Consider the following 14,118-nt stretch of genomic DNA (forward strand, 5'->3'; position numbering starts at 1 on the left):
AAGATAAGGTTTCCTCTAACTGCCAGTCAGGCAAACTTAACCCGGAATCTGATAATTAACTTGTGTTCTGCTTCATACATCAGCAACCACCACAATCAATATTGGGGTGAGAACTGGAGTTGTTGCCGGCTGCTTTTGCAAATGATGCTTGAGGCAAAAATGGAGCAGAGTGGCTGTTACACAGCTGTATTCGCTCCAGCTGCCCAGGCCTCTCTTTGACAGCCTGCTTTTGTAGATTAAGGAGCTGATTTGCAGGGGGTATAAATCATCATAGCTCTATTGACTTCAAGAGAGGATCTTTCTCTTTCTTCCCCATATGTTCATATGAGAGTTTGCACCCTTGTGTTTCTCTCCTTTCTCTGCAAGAGACCAAAAGCGTGAGGTCCTGTGCTGGAGTTGTGAGCTGAAGCAGGGTCAGCATGCAAAAACTTTGGATGATGCCATTTGTGCATACAGACTACAGTAGCTACGTATTAGATCTGTTATGCAGTTCATTAGCTGTGTGCATTCACAGCAACTGGGCACATAACAGCACATACATTTCTTAAGATGTACTCCGAAAATCAATACTTAATGCGTCCCTGGCAACGAGAGAGAAGCAGCAGGGTCCGGGTTGGCAGCGCTGAAGGAGCTGAGCAGCCACAGTGGATATGGAGATGAGAGTTGGTGCTTAGGAGCAGACGGGATGCATTTGGCCCAGTCTGATTTACTTTGCATACTCCTAAATGCACTTTCCAGGCTTCTCCTATCAAGATGATTTATAATTGTTGCAGATGGCGTCTAGGCTAATCCCTGATGAGAACTCTCTTAAGCTCCTGACAAATTTGAATCTGCAGCCACGTATCACATCAGGAGTGTTGAGGCATCTCTCTAACATGCTACAGAAATACAAATGACAGTGACTGTGGATGGCCAGAACTGAATTAATGTAAATATGTAACATGCAGGACTTTCTTTTAATAATATAAAAGAATGACATGTTTCCTATTTTAATTATTAAAAGGAAACATAACTATTGACTAATGTTATCTTACCACTAAACACAGTTTTCTTACCTAAGTGGTGCTAATAGACCATCAGATAATGCAGTAGACAACAGAAAGGGATGCTAAAGAGCCAGGAATTGTCAAAATGTAATACGTTAAATGAAGCAGGTAGTAACAGAAGTAGCACCTCTCTAAGACCACATTAAAACTTGGCCATTGAGTAACTCTAATAATGGAAGAATATCTCTATATTTTGACCAATTACAAATTCTTAGCAGGATAACAGACTGTTTACTGCCAAGAAAATCTGTAGTTTTCGTCCGAAAGTAGGTGGTCACAATCCACCAATTGTAAATATTCTCCCTGGACACTCTTAAACAGCAAGAATCAAACAGATGAAATTCTGCCCACTTCAAGCTTTAATGAATGTCTGAGCAATATTAAGTCACTAATTAACTTGTACTGTAGGTCAATGAAGAACTGAAATCTGCAGTTAATGTCTGCTTAACTGTATCTTGCTGGAAGCCTGCATCAGGCCAGGCCGCTCAGTGGAGGCTGCGGTATTGCTCAGCAGCCGGCAAAAATCACAGTTTCATTCATTTTAATATGACTACATTGCTGTGGACACACAAACAACATCTGGCAAATGGTGCACAAGCAGTTACGTGGATGACAGCCCATTTAATATTCTGTACCTAATAAAACATTGAGAAAATATCTGTACAGATCAATATTTTTCCTGGTGGGACCCATTCTAAGTTTAATCTAAGATCTTATGAATATATGTAAAATGGTGGTTTGGATCTTCTGTTACAAAAGGTGTGAGTTCCTGACTTGATGTACAGGGGCTGTTTCTTTCAGCTGTAACACCGCTAGAAATAGTTGTGGCTTATTTCAAGAAGCTTACAACTCCATTTAGTAAAGGACATCGGCTACACTAGTTAACTGGGTGATATGCTGATCCCACCAAGGCCAGTGGTCTATATATGATAAAATAGTCTATGTTCAGAGGCGTGCCAAGATAATTTGGCCTCCTTTTTTTTTTGCCTGGGGAATCTATTTCTGCCACTGCTGCCTTTCCACTGTCCTTTTGCTTTTCATGCTCCTCTTACTACCTCTTTCCCTTCTGTCTTCTTTCTGGGCAGGAGAAATAGAGGACATTAGCAACTTGCTTATATGTGATGCTTGTTCAGTCCTGCACTTATCTGTGGCTCAAATTATACCTCTGGGACCTTGGCTTAAGGGATTTAGAGTAACAAACCCCTTTACTCCTAATGCTGCGCCAAGAACAGGCTTCATACTGACCTAGAGCAGAATGGGTGGTTTGCATTCAAATACATTGGAAAGATTGATCACAGTTTTAATTGTAGTAATTCTGAGGAATATGTGTAAGGAATTCTGGTTTCTTAAAGATCATAAAGTTCTCACTCAGAAACATGCTCGTCTCCCTTGTGCTGTAGTAAATCCAAAGTAATTCCAGTGGCTTCAGTGGTGGAAGACGGGTTTATTCTGGAGCATCTGCTACCAGATTCTGGCTCATCAAATACTTAAAGCTCCTGCAATATTTGGACGTTGCCTGCATAAACAAAGAGTCTTTGAAAGATCCACATCTGGAACACACCTGCTTTTGCCAAGTTGGCTAAATCTCTTTCCTAGGGATTTCATACTGGCATTTCAGCTGACAGTATTTCAGTCACTTAGCTTTCTGCCTCATGCATGAGAAGATGGGATTCAGTCATTACAGTTCACCTCCTTTTTTCATCTCTGAAAATTAGTTCCCAAACCAATCATCCCTGCAGGCAGAGGATCGCGATACTGTTTCCGTATTGTCCTTGTCATCTGTCTCTGCTGTGTGACACTCTTCCAGGCAAGAAGATCTTTGCTCTTTTTGCGTATCTGCGGAGTGGAAGGGTCTCGACTGAAGGAGGAAACACATGGCTTGTGCCTGATGGACACAGTTATTGGTCATTGCTGAAGGTTCGTGGTACTAACTCTTATTAATTCAGGTCTATCTTTACATGAGAATGCCTGAGTGATTTTGTAAGCATGGCAATTACATACACAAGCAAATGACTAGATGTATGTTTTTGACCAAATATCAAGCTGTGAATGCCCAGCATATAAATTTTAAATATTTGCAACTAGCAGCTCCCAAATAACTACAGATCAAGAACTATCTGTAGGAGGTATTTGGCAAATAATTTTAAATAATGAATACAGCTAAGATGATCTTGATCTACTTGCAGACAACTCGTCCAGACAAGTGTAACTGTTATGAATTATTCAGCCAATTCTATTCAGAATTATATATTTTTTTAGAACTATAATTAATGATCCATAAGAGTAAGTATGAGACACACTAACAAAGGTCTATTCTGTGCTACTTCTGAAAGATTAAAATGAAATGCAGACAGTTTGGAAACCACAGACCTTGTTTTAGAATTGTCATCTGCTCTGTTTACTGACAGTGACTTTTGCTGCTTGTTTACTGCAATTTACTTAGTTACAGCATAAGTTACACATGATTATCTTCTCAATATGATGCTAAGCTGACATCTGTCAAGTTTAAAAGTCCTAATAGGTGCTATTAGTCATTGAGATGATCCAAAGGCATAATGATTGGTATGACAACAAAACTGCATAGGTTTTCTTTAAAGGCATAATAATTTCTAAGGAGAATTTTGGGTGGGCTTTACCTGCTCAGAAGTCAGATGATTTTAGTGCCTTAAAGGCTAGCAGAAGCAGAAGCCAGGGAGAAGCGTACAGCTGGTGCTCATGGAAACAGTTATCAGAATAATATCAATTAACCAAGCAAAATACATTTTTTGTGTCCTTTTTGTTTGTTTGCGGCAACAGAGCGGTAAGTTTAAACTATCTGCTATTTGCGTCAGAAACTTAATTTCTCATGGGTTTATAAAGCAGCCGTTTCAAGCCATACCAAGCTGAAATTCATAGGATCATAGGATATCTTGAGTTGGAAGGGACCCACAAGGATCATTGAGTCCAAGTCCTGGCTCCACACAGGACCAGCTGTATCAGAGCATATGACTGAGAGCATTATCCAGATGCTTCTTGAACTCAGTCAAGCAATTGCCTTGCAAGTCCTCAGCTCTAATGCTAATTAATGTTCCTCTAAGTTCCTTTTCATTTTTTAAAAGTAGTTAAAAATTTTTGGAGGTTTGAGATTATTTTTAATTTTAATTTAAGGAAAAAGCACACAGTTAAAAGGCTTTTTTTTCAAGCCGTTAAGGCTTGAGGCAGCTCCTAATGAAGCCAGAGACCCTATTTTCTTTGAGTTTAATGAGAAGATGGTCAGCAAGCCACCGGCTTGCCTTGGGTGGCTTGGGCAAATGCGGGGAAGGAGGAAGTCATAGCAGTTACATTTGAAGCATGGTGTCTTTCCAGTCTTTGAAAGTCTGGTCAGCCAGCCTCATCATGCCTGGCTTTGCATAATGCATGTCCTGTACACAGACTCTGTAATCACCTGGATGATTGTGCTTCCAGGGGTACCTTCACTTTGCTGTGAATCTGCAGATTCAGGAGGCTGTGCAGTGTTTAGGAAGATAACCTGTTATTTATTGTTAGTGCTTGAAGAGTAAAATACTGGTCTATTGGAAAGAAACGGGAAAGAACCAGACACCCAGCCAGAGGCTCCAAGGCATTTCACTTCATTTTCCCCATGCAAATCCCTAGCACGGCACCGAGGATGCTGCCTTGTTGGCTGCGTTGGCACAGCCTGCGGTATTGGTGCTCCGGTCCCGGTTTGCATGTACGGAGATGGGTGGTTTGAACTTGTGTTACACAAGGTAGAACGGATGACAGGCAAGCGAGTGCTGGGATAAGTCCTGCACTGATGCCTCCGTGTTGGTAGAGCTGGGAATGTCCTGCTCGCCAGGCTCCGTCTTCATGGAGCAGAAAGTGGTGTTTGCGTGTAGACTCCCTGGGTCTTTCTCTGCTGGTGTGAGCCATCACAGAAGTTATAGAGTTAATAATAATGGTTTTACTTTGCCGGCCTGTGTTAAAGGAATTTGTTGAAAAGGATTTAGTCGGTGTACTGACAATTACCTGTTCTATTTTTACTGTGTCTTCCCGTGTGGAGACTTTTTTTCTTCATTTTCCATTTTCTCCCATTCTGCTATGTGGCCAAACCTGTAAATAGCCAAAGCCAAATGCTCTAAAAAAAGCCAGAGAGGAAAATCTGAACTAAATGCACCAAAATCATGTAGCAAGAAAAAATGAATGTATTAATGAGAGGAACCAGTCAAGTTATAAGGGTAGAAATGAAGTGGACAACCCACCTGATGTCTGAGAAAAGCATCAAGATAGGAAGGGAAATACATCCACCAGTATGGATGGTGTAAAAGGAGAAGTTGCGAACATTTACCTTAGAACAGTGACAGCTGATCTAATAATTCAGATACATGGATGGAAACAAGCCCTGCAATAGGAGGGTGTATTTTTCTTGGTGGAGCTACAGGCACTCCCCGACTCCATCATCAAAACATTGTTACATCAGTCATGTGTAGTCTAGAACTAAGAAAAATGGCTTTTAAAAGATTTTAACTGAATTTATCCATCATGTGGTCTTTGTGCGTTTGTTCATTGTATGTATAAAACATCAGCCAAAAATAATTTACAGCAATTATTTCCAGTGACAGGCCGATGTAAATTCTCCCAGGCAGAGGATGACTATGTGAAAATAATTATATGTGAATATCCAGCTGAGATCCTTTGAGCCACTAGAAAAGGGTGGTATGTAAGCATTTTTGTAACAGGAGTGATAACACATGCACATGCATACCAATGCTGTAGAAAAGTTTTAAGACATCCAACTGGGCTAAATTGCAGATACAGAATTAAACCAGGAATATTTTTTTGCCCATAAAATTGCAAGTTCGAAATTTGGTCAAGCTTTCCAAAGCTCGGAGAAAAATACCAAAACTGATTCAAATCCTTGGGCTTTAAAGTCACACAGGCATTCTTGCAAACAGTAATTCTGGCTTATATTATGAGTGTTTTCAGGATAGCAGGGGCTGAACTAGCATTAGCGTCTACGATTCAGCAATGTATGCAATGTGTATTTCAACTGAGTTAAAATTCCTAGTGCTGCTAAATAAAGATGTATTAAAAGATAATCTACAGTCCACGGAAGCAAGGGAAGAACTAAGTGTGTAACGAGGTAGTAGTATCATGGTGCACGAGCTAGGTCTGGAAGTCTGGGATACGGAGTCCCAAGGAGGTAAAAGAGACAAGCAAAAAGTGTGATGTCTGTAAATGATCACATCTCCAGTACGTATTGCTCATGTTTAGTCATTCTGCACTGAACAATAACCTGCGTTGTTGAGCTTTTCTGTGGTAATGTAAAGGGTAGCTGGCTATGTTGGGACGTGTTTTTGAACTCATAGTTTATACTATGAGTAAACTGGTTTTATACTGTAGTCATGGGAACTCTTAGTCTTCAAGCACTACGTGTAATGAATAATATATTATAACACGATTCACTAAGATTTCTTGTGTGCTATAAGAGTAACAGTTTCCCACATGTGGGATTCATATTTATCCCTCTGTATACTGAAGGATAGCATAAGTAAGGATGTCTATTGTGCAGCAGACATAGTCTGATGTAGTATTTGTTAAAATTATTTCCAGAGCATGTGGAATACAGGCCATAAAATACCTTCTAATTGCCTAACATTAGTAATGAAGTAAAATAGTGTTATTCATTACCCACAAGGAGAATTTAAAAGTAAGCTCCACATTTAAATGACAGATTCCATAAAGTCTGTATCCAGAGGCTGACAGCAGCGTGTGCGAAGACTGGCCATGGTGGACATTGTGCTCTGTTTGGAGAAGATGGTGCAAAAAGCTTTGAACTGTAGACAGGTCCTGAAATACCATGTAGCACATTACTAGGCACTAGCGGCTGTGTTCCCCATTTCTTGGGCAAATTTTCAAATCTTGGCATGCTGAAGTATTAACTTCTGATCAAGATAATGTGGCACACAGCCCTTGAGTTTAATACGCAAAGTAGTCCTATCTGCGGCAGACGACTGAATCCCCAGCTCATTGATTAAGTGGGCGTGCAAGTGGGCAAGGTTGATTCGATGTGTGGTTCAGTGTTGAGCGAGTGACGGGGTCTTGGCTGGTTAACTTCAAATCCGGGCCCTCATGGTGTTGAATCAAGAGCAGATTCTGTTCCCTCAATATTCAGCTGTGCTCAAGGACCGAGCTGGCATGGGAACCAGGCAGGGTGCATGGGTGAGTGACCCTCGCAAATCAATTGACAGTCCATTGGTGCAGTGGATGGAGGAAGGTGAAATGAGTTTTCCCAGTTCATTGTAGGGCAATATGGTATCTACCCACCTCTTACTTCTTACACTCAGCCCCTTTTCAATTTATTGCCACATACTGGGGCCTCACGAGGAAGACTTGCACTTGCACAGTCTGACCTGAGCCTGGTGAACCAACATACAGCTCTACAGTCCTACACCTTTTCAAATAATAGAATTATGAGAGGTTATAGTGCAGAAGCATAACTGGAGAAAGAGCTTTTTGCAAAATACTATGTTGGGTTTCTCCTCTTACACATGTTTTATGCCTTTTATGTTACTTGAAGCATGTCCCTCCATGCTTCAGGTAACAGCACAGAAAGACACATTTCTTTCTCTGAATTTAGGATGATTGCAAAGTGCCCTGGACTTTTTAAGACAATCTTTTGGAAGGTTATTGTTGGATGGGAGACAGCTTGTGAATGACTAACAGATTATGTTGATGTCTGTTGATATAATTTTTGTAGTTCTGTAAATCACCATGACTTTTATAATGCCCCCTACCTCTGTTGTAAATTTGGTCTAGTAGATACTTTGCCCTGACCGCATTTGCTAAAGCTGGTGTTGCTTTCCGTGCTGATGTATAGGAATATACTACATGGAGTGTGTGCGGGTACATGTGTATTTGCATTATCCCCACTCTAAATTAATCCCACAGATAAAGACTCCCATTAACTTACACTTGGCTGTGCTTCGTACCGACATTATTCAAACACATCATGAAGTTGGACTGCTGAAAAAGCACGCACAAACCTGACCCTCCTTTGTCCTACAGCAGCTTTCATGTATGCGGGACTTCCATTTAGAAACTCTCAGTGAAAGGCTGTGCAAGAACGCAATATGCAAGAAAGGAGGTTTTTTTTGGTTCGATTGGATGCCATTTATATGGGGTGGAGGCCATAGGTAATCAAGATGTATATGCAACGCTATTTCCACAGCTTATATTGGTGAAGGTCGCTCGTGCTGTTGATGCATATGTTCACAGGTCTGTCACCAGTGCGAAAGTCGCACTACCAGTCGCACCTCATTCAAATTACGATAGATGGAAATTTCCTATTGTTGATGTGACGGGGGTGGGGAGCATTTTTGCATTAATCTTTTGGCATTCTTCAAAGATTAACAATGCAATTACACCAAGAAATGGGTTTTCATATGGGTATATCTGAAGAACAGAAATGGATTGCATTTATAAGACATGTTTCCATGCTTATATTTGGTTTTGTGCATTGCAAATGTGCTCCTGATGTCAGCAGGTGTGCGTAGATGTTATCACTGACTTGTGAAAAACAAGGTCTGTTTGGCACCGGTACATAAATACCCTTGCAAATACTGCAGTGCTGATTCAAAAAGGCGGCTACGAGTATGCAGTTATACTCCCTTGCTTAAACAGCTCTTTAGTAGGAGAGCAACGTCAGGCATTTTCTCATACTGTTGAGAAATCCTGCCATGGGGAAATCAGTCATAGTTCAGATGAGACCAATTACTTCATTGCAGAGATTAATCATGAGTGCAGAAATGGTAGGGAATGGAGGCTGGGATGATGCTTTCTACTTAAAGTTGAGTGCAACTGACTGTCAGGGAAAGAGGAAGGAATGGCTGGTTTGTGTTTTTATTACAGGTTTTGGGTTGCTGCAACGTATGGTTTGGGAGTCAAAAGAAGGAAGGGGACTTTGCAGGCCTTTGGGATGCTGTGTACTTTATCATTAGTGGATGTGAAGTGAGCTAATTTAGAGAGCGGCAGCATTTTCCTGCTTATTTCATAAACTCAAGGACACAATGCACAGCAATGGTCGTTCAGTTGTCTGCCATCTAATGGCCAGACAAGAAAGCAAACTAACCTGGCTTCAGCCTGTGGGCTACGAATTACTGGGGATTCTTGAGCTAACTATACATAAAAATAAAAAGAAATGCAAGCTTTTGCTCAAAGGTTTAAGTGTGTTACACAGGGGCTTATACTGCCACTAAAAATTGTGTGAAGCCACAGTAGAAAAATGTTAAAAACTAGAAAAGAATTACCATCTTTGCCTGGCAATATATTGTTTTTAAACATTGCATATCTTAAAGCAAATATTAGTCTGTATATGAATGAAAATGCCTAATTTGAGACATTTCAATTTCTCCGTTATTTACTTCTTGAGCAGGTGAATAACTCTGTTCTTCCTTATTTTCTCCAGTTCCCACCTCCACTGACATCCCCCCTCATTCTTTTATTATAATGTGCAATATATAAGCTCTCTCACTGATGGGGACTGTTAACACACACCTATGCCTTTTCCTCTCGGGCAGACCACAGTGGCATCTGCAATAACTGACACCGGTTCCACCGTACGGAGAAAGTGCTCGAGGTAAATCTCTGCTAGAATAACAAAGAATAGATGGGGAGATGTTGGGCTTTAATATCCGCTCCATCTTTCTTATCTATATTAGAAACGTCTGTCACTAAGGGTGTCTGAGTAGAGCTGAAATTATGAAGCACCTTCTAGATTCCTTTATTTCCTGGAGCAACATTAATACTTCTAAGTAGTAAAGGATGCTGGGTGAAGGAAAGACCATCGCTTGCCTATGGTGGTGCATTTGTTTAGGAAGCATGCCTTTTAATTTCATAATGTTGTTTGAAATGCCTTCCTCTGCTCTAAGAAAATAACCACTTTTGTTATTCTTTGTGAAACAGAAGCTGAAGATAGCAGGCTTGCTCACAAAAGCCCTGATTTGAATATGCTAATGTTAATTTAAGCATTCAGTTGCCAAATTTTCATGTGAGGATTTTTTTTGTAGTGTGCACATTTAATATTTGTATATCTATTATTCCCCATGCTTATCTGATCCACACGCACTGAGTAAATATTGTCTTGGAGTATGATCTACAGCAGAAGTCAAAAAAGACACTGTAAAATGGAAGTCCTCTTCCTAAATATGGATCTTCTTCTTCCTCTACCTTTCCCTGGAAATTCAGGGAACCTACTCCAAATCCAAAGAGCTTATGAATATTTGGGGGGGGTTTGATGCTTTCAATCTAAATACTACAAATTAGAGCAATTTCTAATACGGCATCTGGCTGAAGTAATGGTGTCTTGTCTCTCGTCTTGTAGCTCTGCTTGTTTTGAATGCAAATGGTGCAAGTAGACATTACCTCCTTCAACAGGAAATGGTGATCAATGGAACACTTAAATTTCTGAGTAATAAAACTGTGACAATAGGAAAAATTTCATACCTTATCTTATAGAACATCGGCAGGGGAGGGAGAATGGGTGAAAAGCTTAAGTATGAGTTGCTGAAAACAAGAGCTGATGTCTTTAAAATGTGTTTTCTGATGTTCTAACCCAAAGCAGAAGGTGAAATGCGTTACTTTTAAGTGAGATACTGTGGGTGTGAAATACATGAAAACCCAGTAAAGCATCCCCATTTTGCAAAGAGAAACCTATCAGTTAGCTACCTCCCATAGTGCTGACTTCACTGAGGTTGCAGTGTATGAAATTTTGCAAATCACCAGTGTGTCGGTAGTGCCTAGTCTTTTCAATAGGCTAGTGGCATCATAGCTGCTCTTTCTAAAAACCACAACCTATTTCATACCCTACCTTTACACTGAACCTGCAGCTAAGCAGCCGTGGATTGTACTAGTGCATTAGCACAGGCACCTCTGCAAGAAATTAGGGAAACTAATACTGCTCGTAGTCAAGGGAGAGTTACAGTGGTCTTCTTAATGGATTGCAGTAGGGTAAATAAGTAGAAATTGTCTATGGTTACTCTGTTTCCCTAAAGGAAAGGAATAAAACTGACTAGAAAAAAATGCAGTGATATTGTGCAGGTACTAAATATTCCTGATTGTAACTTCTGGTTTATGGTTTGCTGAACCGTGAGTCTTTCTTTTGTTTCTGAAATTCTTCCAAAGTGGAACACACAAGGGGGAAGTAAGGCTTGTATAAATGCAGAATAATTTCATTTAATTCAGTGAAGTTATTCTGCTGAAACACTGGTAGAAAAAAGAAAAGTGGTCCTGCAGACTGTTAGCTCTTTAGGCCAAGCATGGTTTTGTCATGTGAGATAGACTATGGCAAGTGTATTGTGAATGCCTCTGGGATAATACACCAGGAAAGTTCCCTTACAATATTCTACAATTAACAATAATCTGGAATTGTAAAGATTGTGGATTAGTCAGTCTCTTTTATCTGCATTATGGTTTACCTATAAACTTCCTTTAATAAAATGTCACAGCAAATAAAATCTTTGCTTAACCAGGAATACTTCTCACTTTTCCATCCAGCTCCACTCTTTCACTTGCTTAGAGATTTCATTGCATTTCCAGTTTCTTCTCCACAACCCTGACACACGTGCTGGCAGTCACAGAGTTGGCCGATATTAAGCTCTAGACTTAGAGCCATGACTTTTTTGCAGACGAAAGGGTAATTCTAGAGATGGCTGCTCTTATAAATCACTAATTAGTAAATTAGAAGGAAACTGGCAGCTTTTCACAACTGAAAGTAAGATTTCCTTGCAGAAATGATACAGATTCATTACTAATTTAAGTATCTTATCGTTATTTATTGTTTCTAGTTGACTATACTGTTCTGGGTTTTAGCCTGAACCAGGCATAGTGAGATACCACAAGCCACTCATAACTCAGAAATCTTGTAGAAGGTGTCCATGAGATTTCTAGCTGATTTTAGCAGAAGAATATGTTTAAGTAAGTGCTTAGTTCAGCAGCAATAGTTATATGGTAGGCACTGTGGTTTAGTGGGTAAGAAGCAGACACTGCTCCTGAGACCAGATTCTGAGGTAGCCTTTAGCAAAATGCGCAACAAGTTTGACAAACAGACGGATTCATCTGACAAATGCGTGCTCCCCTTAGGTCAAGGGGCAAGAGGCGGAAGGAATAATTTACTGGATCCTGGAGTTTTCCTTCCATGTTTGAAAAGTCACTTTAAATTGCTTGAATAGTGCTAATGAGTGCATCCCTTGTGTCATACTTTGCAGTCATCTTCATTGATTTAACTGTGGAGTTTATAAATACCAAAGAAAGCTGAATCTCTGCTTTTCCTTCTAGCTTCTGTGATATCTGAAGTACTTCAGCACAACATTCTTCTCTGCATTCCTATGGTGCTTTGAAAGTGCAAAGTGCCATTGAGTGCTATTTTTTTTAATGGTCAGCCACATTATAGCAAACTTTCTTAGCCTGAACCCCTGTTTAGCTATTTTGCTCCTTGCAGTCATGGCCTTTGAACAATACTTTGTAAACCTATTGCCAGCTGGTAACTAACACTGACTTCTGTCCATCATCATGAAAGAATAGTCTGGTGTAGTTGTCGTCTTCCTCAGTACCGTTAGCAGCAAAGCAGTTCAAGCACGTCGAGATTTCTTTCTGACCCAGCTGGCATAGACTCAAGGTGATGGTATCTTTTGTGTATCATTTTAACTGCTTTAGGTGGAAGCAATTTCACTGAAATCAAAGATGCAGAGCCAGGGCAACTAAAAGGGTACTTAGGTCAAAGGCAGACTTACGTATTTTTTGGAAAAGAGGAAGAGCACTTCTTACTACAGCACCACACACAACAATATGCAGGGCTGAGAGCCCCAGCTGTCCAAAGATACAGCTCATGCCCTCTTGTTATGCATGCACTTTGAAGAATTTTGACCTAAATCAGTGTTGCTTTTAAAAATAGTGTACCCTGTTCAACGTAACTATTGAAAATTCTTCAGAAATAAATTCTGAGTGATTTCACTATTAGTTAAGGATAATTTGCAGAGGTGGCCGAAAATTATATGTATTTGGACTAGCTGATTTTCTGCTTGGTTGCATCCTGAAGGAGAATTAACCTTTTCTCTCTCAAATTGTCCACGAAGCTCAAGGAATCAGTTCAGATCTCCCTGTTGCCTTTGCCTTCCTGTTAGTCGCTGTGTATTTTTACAGGGGTCTGTTTCTAGTTCCACTGTGTCCCCAAATGTCAATATCCTGAAATTCAGAGAGATTCAAATGACTGCTGTGATCTGAACAGATATACGATGTACCTCTGCTGTTATGCGTAATTAACTTGGGACATTCCAGGCTTTCTCTCCAATCATTAGTCTTCCTTTCTCCCATGGAAACTGTGAAGTCCCACAGTGAGCCTTGTTGTTATGACCTAATTTTTCTACAAACAGAGAGATTTAATTTGTTCAGGTGCCAGGCAAAGGGAACACAAACTTGGAATTCTCCTGGCTACTCTAATTTAGCTACCTGAGCTTTGAAAAATCAATAGGGGAATTATCTTGCTGTCTCTAGATAGTAACTTAAGAATTAAAACATAATTAAAAGGATGACATCAGTTTATTGAGGAAAACTGTGGCTTTTTCTGCAGGTCCACTCCAGAACTTGTGTCCTACTGAGTTGAAACAGTGGAGCTGGGATTGTTTCCTCTTGCTGAGAAAACCCTCTGTTATTGTAAGTGCTGCTGTCACTGTTAAATTCCAAAACTATCTGCATGACTCTTCAAAATCATATTAATTCCTAATTGCATTTTCAGATATGATTGATATTTTACTAAGCTGCCCTTTTCAGGCTCACTATTATTAACACTTATGATCAGGTATTTTCTTCAGAGAATCCAGTGTGGTCCAACAAACACCTCTCAGGAAGTTAACGGTAATTATATATACATGCTTTATACACATATATACACCTATATATGCCCATCATATATATATAACACTGCTGTACGCAAAATGCTAATTTGTCACCTTGCATCATCAGTAAATCTGAGCAACCTCTCACTGAAACAATGTTGGCAAGCACAATTAATATATGAAAAAGTACAGAGTCTGATAATTCA

The 14,118-nt window shown here is 40.0% G+C and overlaps 1 long non-coding RNA gene across 1 annotated transcript in view; it reads left to right on the plus strand.

The window, feature by feature from the left end:
- Positions 1-14,118, plus strand: part of LOC129212437 (uncharacterized) — a 298,847-nt gene that overhangs the window by 62,650 nt on the left and 222,079 nt on the right. Inside the window, exon 2 of the long non-coding RNA XR_008579167.1 lies at positions 13,648-13,730. This is a non-coding gene — a long non-coding RNA (uncharacterized LOC129212437). The remainder of the gene's footprint in view (positions 1-13,647; positions 13,731-14,118) is intronic.

Source organism: Grus americana, chromosome 13, assembly GCF_028858705.1.
Source record: "Grus americana isolate bGruAme1 chromosome 13, bGruAme1.mat, whole genome shotgun sequence".
Classification (NCBI taxonomy): domain Eukaryota; kingdom Metazoa; phylum Chordata; class Aves; order Gruiformes; family Gruidae; genus Grus; species Grus americana.